Here is a 6,955-nt window from a genome sequence, read left to right as displayed (position 1 = left end):
AGTCTCAATGTGTCCTAAAACCCTTTGGACATCTACTAATACTCTACTCTACTAATACGCATGTTTATTATTTCACGTTGTGTACTCTGGTGAGTCAACTCTGAGCCTGTCATTGAGATCTCCGGGGATGGTTTGTGAAGAGAAGTGAGAAGTGTCGTTTGAAGATCGATTTATGAGCGGCAACAACAGTTGAAAAGCTAGCGAGGCCCTTGTCACAGATGAGGAGCCATTAGCTCGCCTGCTTTGTTATGCTAACCATTCAGGCGCTCTGTGCATAAAGTGACCTTTTTTACCCTTTTTTTTCAAGCAAATTTGAACTTATTTTATAATTTTATTGCCGTCTTTCTTACGCGTGAATGGCAGTCATTTGGGCCGTGTTTGATGACGCGAGCGTGTTGGTGGAAGAGGGCGGAGGGTGTTTTTGCTTGTCTGAATTCCTGAGCTTTGTGAAAAGGATGGCTTTCTTTTTGGGGCGGAATTTAATGAGGTGATCAATGACCCTCAAGATTCGCATTCACAGCGAGGAGAGAGGATGAATGAGCGAGCGGAGGACTCAATGGCTTTACGGCGATTGTGTTTGGGCTGCCTCTCTTGGAGATTGTTTCTGAAATCTTTCTTTTTGATTGGCGACAGTTTCTTTTGATGCAGCTCAGGCAGACACAAACAGGTCTAAGCTGGAATGGATGAGTGTCTGATTAGTCGAGGGCTGCCTTTTTCTGTCTGTTGCGGGTTTGCTAAGGTCAAAAACTGGACTGGCGTCTCCCTGCGAGTACAGCGCTGTTGGACAATTTGTTCTGACTGATTTCATCTGAGTGTGTTCACCTTCGCCTCTCCTTTGCTTTGAACTGCAAAAGGTAGTAGCGGCAAGGGGAGAGGTAGGCTGGAAACGGTACTGACAGACAGCACAGCTATCTCGCTTTGAATTAGCGAGTACACGTCGGTTGTGATCACACAGCTCTCATATTTACACGTACTTCTTGTTGGAGCATATTAATTAGCCTGCTGTTTATATGGTGTTAAAGTTATACAGTAGGTTCCTCCATCGTGCAAAGTGCACCGCTTTTTAATGATGATATTAAAGTAAAATGTGCTTCTAGAACCTCTTCATGAGCACCACCTTTGTTTGCTCCACTGGTGGTGCTCACGTGTTCACTTTTTAGGTTGTGGCTTTTCATGGCGTCATGAAGGAAAATCTTCCTTACTGACCGACCCCTAGCTGCCGTAGATGAACCCGCCCTGTGTGTGTGTGTGTGTGTGTGTGTGTGTGTGTGTGTGTGTGTGTGTGTGTGCACCCACCACTTCACGGAGGATACATGAAACAATAGTTAAAAGTCAGGCTTCGCCACACATCTTAAAATGAAGCCGTGCCATCTATCCGTCAGTCAGCTCCAGACATGGGGGCTGTAAGTCTGATCATTTAGGGTTTTTTTGTCAATGAAAAAGCTAACCTAGCATGATGTTGTTAAAATGTCTGTGGGATGTTAGCACTGTAGCTAACGTAGCTATGCTACTGTTGCTAACATTTTTGTCCACCTGTCCCACTCCTTAATGTTACCTTGTTCTATGTCCCAGGTTCCCAAAGTTGGGTTCGCTAATTGTCACGGGGGGTACGTGAATAAAAATGAAAAACAGTTAGCGTCTAACACTTGCAATTCACTGCAGAAAGAAGGAAAGAGACTGAGCATGAAGTTCTTGTTGCTCTGTGTGTTATATGAGTAAGCAAGTAAGTTTGATGATTGTTCTGTGCATTAAGTGTTTATCTTGGTGTTCCAGTCCCCGCACTGTGAAAACCTGTCAATGTATGTGCGAGAGAGTGACGATTCCCCCCAAAAATGAGGGGTGTCGCTGGTTGTGTGCATTTTTGTAGTTTGGATTCTGCTTTATCATGTTTGTTAGTCTTTCCCTTTCAATTTGGTATCAAATTAATATGCAGACTTAAATCGTAGCGATTGCAAGTGGACAGAAGTTCACGTTCAACACGTTCAAACGGAAGGTTCCCAACATCCGGCTGAAATAAAAAATAAAAATAAAAAATAACCAGAATTTACGTACTTACTATAAATTTAATGACATTAATTGAAGTTAATGAAGATTAAAAAGGTTTATGTTTTTTAAGTGGCCAGGACGAGGGGGTACATGGCTTCAAGTGAAATGTATGAGGGGGTACGCCACTGTCAAAAGTTTGGGAACCACTGTTCTTTGTCATATAAGGTAGGCTACTTTATTTGTTACGTTGGACAAGTGCAGCGTTACAGCGTACAGTCATCCCTTGCCAATTTTGCCACTTCACTCTATCACCGTTTTCAAATATATATTAATAAATCAGCTGAACTGAATATTTAAGCAAATTTCACCTATTATTTTGCCTAAATTAAGCATTTTGAAGCATAAAAATGGCTAAATAAACTAAAAGACAAATATTAACAATTGAATTAAGAAAGCATTGAAATTGTGACATGCAGTATTCTTCACTGGTCACTAGGGGTCAGTAGGTCAAGCATACAAGTGCCAGACTAGATGGCGGGAACAACAGGTTTTTATTGCAGGTTTGAATTATCTCACTACGGGCACAATAGTAACAATAACGCTGTAATCATAATATCACGGTCTACTGTTACGTCCGTAATCCAGCTAAAATTCAACTCAACGTCTTCTCTGTTACTATATTGGGTGTAAAGGTGACTATAGGTGTGTTATTTCCTGTCTAGAGGGCTCTAATAATGTCACAACCCTTATTTAGAGGGCCGTAAACAGGTTTTCTAGGGATTAACTATGAAAATATTGCATTTATAAAGGAGGAATCCCACTTGGCGCAAATTCACTTATCACAGTCTGTTCTGGAACCAATTAATCACAATAAACTGAGGGATTACTGTATATGAAAAAAGCGGATAAAATACACAGTAGCGCTTCACGGGGACGCGCACGCTCAACAAACACAGCTCATTAGCATTAAAGCCACAGACACACGAAACGGTGTGTCCCCAGTAGAGCTGACTGATTGTCTGAAGGCTCGATTTTGGACAAAACGCGTCCGATACACGATTGTGGCACCTCTGAGGTGCATTTGAAATGGTTAAAAAAAATAGTAGAAAGTGGAAGCTTAAAGTCAGCACTAAGTGAGTATGGGCTACTTCTACTACTGTTTTGGGTCACATGTCATGACTGTCCTCTCGTGAGCCCCCCGGCCTTCGCTCTCACAATAAGCAAATTGGAAGGATGACATCATGCAGTGTTTTTGAAGTGCGTGTCCTGAAGGAACCACTTACAGCAATTAGGATATCCTTGAACAAGCGTTTGCGCAACATCGGCTGGTTTTTGGCGTTTGCATCCACGTTGCTGCCTGCTAACTAGCGGAGGTTTGATCTCCCGTAATTATCTACCCCATCGGCTCCTCACTCCTGACAGCTCCCTCCCTGGAGAGGGCTGAATGCCGTGGCTACTCGCTGATTGCATCAAAGTGTCAGAAATTGCAACATCAAAAATAATAACTGATATTCCGGCAAGGCAAGGCGACTCTTTGAATATTTCCTTAAAAAAAAAAAAGGGGGCCTCTAATTTGTGTCTCGCTCGGTGCCAGGCGGCATGTGTGTGACTGCTTAAAGCAAATAAAAGCAAAGAGGAAGTGCATTCATTATTGAACTGCTATTTACATATGGCAGACTATTCTGTCTGAACTGGCATAAAATAGATAAACGCTCATTCTGGTGCCGCACGTCTTGCAGGGGACTTGTTCAGCATCTGCACTCTTGGCTCGCTTCCTATGGCGACTTCATGTTTATGCAGCGCCTCATCATCCAAAATCTTTGTTATCCTAACTCAGTAGAGCTAATAGAAAGACAGGTGGTGTGCTAAGCTACGATAGCAATCTGCTCAAAGCGTAAAAAACACACCAAAGAGACTCCTCATTTCCCTTGCGGGATTAATAAAGTCTATGAAGATATCTGTCAAGTTATATTGTATAAATCCATCGCACTACCAGCAGGTGGCATTAGTCTGGTCGACTGTTGCATACTTGCACCGCTTGAGCTCTAGTACAGTTGTTCACGTAGTGGTACGATACACCTATAGGCTGGCCCTGGACACACTGCTGTCCATTATTTAGTCCACAGACCACAGCAGGAATAGAACGCAACGCTTTTAAGGGATGCTTCGTCAACCAAGATGTTCTAAGGCCAACTCTGACACATGGTACCTCCATTGGAACCTATGGCTCCCCCAAAGAGACCTCGCTCCATTTGCCCCACCAGACAGACGTCGAGAAGGGCACCCGTTTAAGATACCCCAGCCACATTGGCCCACGCCTCTGTAGACTTCTGGGACAAAACAGCGGTCCAATGCAATGTCTGCTGGGTTCCAGCTGAGGGTGAGTTCCTCTCTGACCGCATTTGGCTGCCAAAGTCTAAAAAAACAAACACATGTATAGATATTGTAGATCGTGTTGTGTGTTTATGTCAACATGTAGGACACAAGTGTACTTCATGGTGTACTCATGGCTCCTAAATTTGGGTTACTTTTCCCCTTGAAGCTGAATATTTGAATACCTAGGGCCCTGTGTGACCACCGGTGGGCAAGTTTATTTCAAACGTAGGTGAAAGAGGAGACCCTAGTACCACTGAAACACCACATTTCACGTGTATTTTATCAAAGCGGCAAAAGAGCCACAGTGGTACTGAAATGGAAATACATTCTCTGAGGTCCTGCCTATCGATAGAGACAAAAACGATGGATTTTGACCAGATAACTGTGTAGGTATTATTGATTTATTTTGAGTATGTCATTCAGGTGAACCTCACTTGAAAAAGTCCTAACGGTTCAGCCCCAGGTGAAGAGAAATGCCTTAGAACAAGCATCGCTTATCCCAGGGACTGGGGACCACAGTGGGAGTTGATCGTTACGGGGTCATTGATATCCCCCAGCAAAACAGCCTCTGTTCTGGGGTCTATGGCTTTGGAAGGGTTCAAGAACTTTGGAAAAGTTGAAGATCTCTGATTGGAGGACTCCTGGAAGAGAGACTACGATGGATGAGGACCAGGACCTCAGGCCTTGATAGACAACAGTTGGGAACAAGAACCTTTTAGTTAGTTTATTGGTCCACAGCTGCAGTGTGTCATAACTTAGTGTTTCCACTATTGGGACGGGTGCTCATATTCTTAACAATGCACATGTTTGTGACTCTTAATCTTAGCATTCAAGCTGCAGGTGCTGTACTAAAAGAAAAGCCTTGGTGGTGCTACCAGTAGCATTAGCATGGTTACACTGTCCACAGAAATGTAAAGCTGTGTGCTGCACAAACACATCAATATTCTATCAGCCTAGCGTGTGTCCAGAGGGTCCACTTGCAGCAATGTTAGCGGGCCTCTTTGAGGGTGACATCCATATTTCAACACACATCTTGACTTCCCCCGACCTTGCCCAGTTACGCATTAATAACACATTTATAATACATCATCCCCTCCGTGTTCCTAGCCGGTACGTCACTCAGTTCAACACGGGTATAATCCCTTTTTAATTGTGGACATCAGAGGAATAATTTGCAATGTTTCACACGCCTAAGTGTTCCACAAAAAGGCCATTTGCATCACATGCCCCGCCGTCTGCGGGTAGGGCTGCAGCCTCGCTCGTGGTGAGTATCGCTTCCGCCAATTGGAAGGGACAATTGTGTGTTCAAGCAGTGAATCGAGGGAGACAGTCGGCCGAGTGCAAGAGTGAAATTAAAATCAGCGCGGCGGTGAATGGTGCTGTTTCTCCGGCATGAATTAATGCCAGACGAGAGAGAAGAGGCAGGTTTGCTTTGCAATGACAAATGTTGATTTCCCCCGAGGTATTTAAAGTGATTTGACCCAGTCATTCTTTGAAATCGCACACAGGAGATGATAAATGTGCTGCTAATGAGGCCTCTGCTTTTTATCTCCTGCTCTTCTTCCTCCTGCAGCAGGGCTGCCCTGGCTTTAAAAAACGCCTGCTTTGTCTTCATAGGCTCGGAAACCACAGCTAACGCTTTTATGCCACGTTTCCGCCGCACCCCGCCTACATGGCTCGGGTCTGTAGTACCACGGGTAACCACACTGCATTGAACACATCAGTTGGAACGAGACATCCTGTGTTTGCTGTGTCGACACATTTTATCTTTGAGGAGACTGAGGGCAGAAGAAAACCTAAACCAAGACTCAGATTGCTGCAGTAAACTGAAGAGTGTAGAGTATAGTACTGCAGTATCCAGACCTGAAGCACATCTGGAACCCCCAGATGACCTGCTACCTAGTAGTACACAGTAGTACTTTGTAGTACCTTGCTGGTGCACGGTAGCACCTGGTGTAGTACGCATTGTAGCACTTGTTACCAGTACCAGATAGCAACTAGTATAAACTGACAACTGTACCAACTATATTACCTGGTACTTCCTGTTATATTGCCTGGTAGTACCCAGTGTAATACCTGGGAGTAACCAGTATAGTGCTTGGTTGTACCTGGGAAAATAAACGGTAGTACCCAGTGTGTAGTTACTGGTAGTACCTGGGTAGGTACCTACATTGTAGGATGTAGTGGTGCCTGGTAGTACTAAGTAGTACTCATTGAATTACCTGGTAATATCTTTATACCTTTACCTGGTAATACCTGGTAGTGCCTGTATCCTGACTGGTAGTATCCGATAGAGTAACTGACAGTACCTGGTGGCATCAGCTTGCTAAAGAGCACCGGGTGACAAAGTATCTGGTAGCACACGGTATACAACTCAATTCAGTCTATCATATCAACGGGTAGTACCTCGTGTAGTACCTGGCAACACCTGGTAGCGCTTTGTAGTTTGTAGGAAGTACATGAGTTGTGAGTAGAGAGCATGCAACATCCTGAACGTGCTGCTGCTGGAAAGATTGTTTGAGAATGAAACATGCAAACACATTGTTCTTCAAATGCACCTCTTAAAAAAAAAAAAGAAAAAGCTCACTAATGT

The sequence above is a fragment of the Dunckerocampus dactyliophorus genome, chromosome 3 (genome assembly GCF_027744805.1).
Source record: "Dunckerocampus dactyliophorus isolate RoL2022-P2 chromosome 3, RoL_Ddac_1.1, whole genome shotgun sequence".
NCBI lineage: Eukaryota > Metazoa > Chordata > Actinopteri > Syngnathiformes > Syngnathidae > Dunckerocampus > Dunckerocampus dactyliophorus.
Note: the sequence above shows the minus strand (reverse complement) of the source record.